The 1,377-nt window shown below is 48.8% G+C and overlaps 1 long non-coding RNA gene across 2 annotated transcripts in view; it reads right to left on the bottom strand.

Annotated features, from left to right (window-relative positions):
* LOC126398331 (uncharacterized) overlaps positions 1–634 on the bottom strand; it is a 2,673-nt gene extending 2,039 nt beyond the window's left edge. For both annotated transcript variants that reach the window (XR_007570762.1, XR_007570763.1), the window contains exon 1: positions 19–634. This is a non-coding gene — a long non-coding RNA (uncharacterized LOC126398331). The remainder of the gene's footprint in view (positions 1–18) is intronic.
* Between the last annotated feature and the right edge of the window lie 743 nt (positions 635–1,377).

Consider the following 1,377-nt stretch of genomic DNA (forward strand, 5'->3'; position numbering starts at 1 on the left):
TCACAGCCTGTTACTGACCTCACAGCATGTTACTGACCTCACAGTCTGTTACTGACCTCACAGCTTGTTACTGACCTCACAGTCTGTTACTGACCTCACAGCATGTTACTGACCTCACAGCCTGATACTGACCTCACAGCTTGTTACTGACTTCACAGCCTGTTACTGACCTCACAGCTTCTTACTGACCTCACAGCCTGATACTGACCTCACAGCATGTTACTGACCTCACAGCCTGATACTGACCTCACACCTTGTTACTGACCTCACAGCATGTTACTGACCTCACAGTCTGATACTGACCTCACACCTTGTTACTGACCTCACAGCCTGTTACTGAACTCACAGCATGTTACTGACTTCACATTCTGTTACTGTGCATCGTAACAAATCTGTGACAGATGTAACTTCACAATAGCCCCTACAGGTCATTTGGTACTGTAATATTTATGATATTCAGATCAAACCATTAATCGCCCCGTGTGGTCCTTCTGAAGCGTCTCTTGTCCTGTCACATGTCAGATTGCTGCTTTAAATCTCTGCATGTAAAGTTCAAAACTAAACAGCTTCACCACACCTCTGAGGGGCCCCGTGGCTCAATCTGTCATTAAAGGGAAAAAGCCTCAAAATGTTCATTAAAGGAAACTTACCACGCTGCAGCACTGAGAGAAGAGACGTCTGTAACACCCCATAAACAGCTGGAAATCCACAGCTGTCAACACAACAACACACAGTACACAATCACAAACAACACATTCAAGGATCAAACTGACTGATATCTGACACTTTGTATTATATGGACAAAAGTATGTGGACACCCTGAGGACAGACTCTGGTGTCCTGCTGGTTTGTTCTTTCTGCTGTGAGCTTATCAGCTCCAGGTGAGGTGAGACCTTATCATAGCATAGAGACATTAAACACATCAGTCTGAGATTCAACACCACACACAGGAGGGAGAACGACCCCACCTGAACCCCATCCATCCCACCTGAGCCCCGTCCATCCCACCTGAGCCCNTTGTATTATATGGACAAAAGTATGTGGACACCCTGAGGACAGACTCTGGTGTCCTGCTGGTTTGTTCTTTCTGCTGTGAGCTTATCAGCTCCAGGTGAGGTGAGACCTTATCATAGCATAGAGACATTAAACACATCAGTCTGAGATTCAACACCACACACAGGAGGGAGAACGACCCCACCTGAACCCCATCCATCCCACCTGAGCCCCGTCCATCCCACCTGAGCCCACCTGAGCCCCGTCCATCCCACCTGAGCCCCGTCCATCCCACCCGAACCCCATTCATCCTACCTGAGCCCCGTCCATCCCACCTGAGCCCCGTCCATCCCACCTGAACACCGTCCATCCCACCTGAACCCC

Source organism: Epinephelus moara, chromosome 12 (genome assembly GCF_006386435.1).
Source record: "Epinephelus moara isolate mb chromosome 12, YSFRI_EMoa_1.0, whole genome shotgun sequence".
Taxonomy (NCBI): Eukaryota; Metazoa; Chordata; class Actinopteri; order Perciformes; family Serranidae; genus Epinephelus; species Epinephelus moara.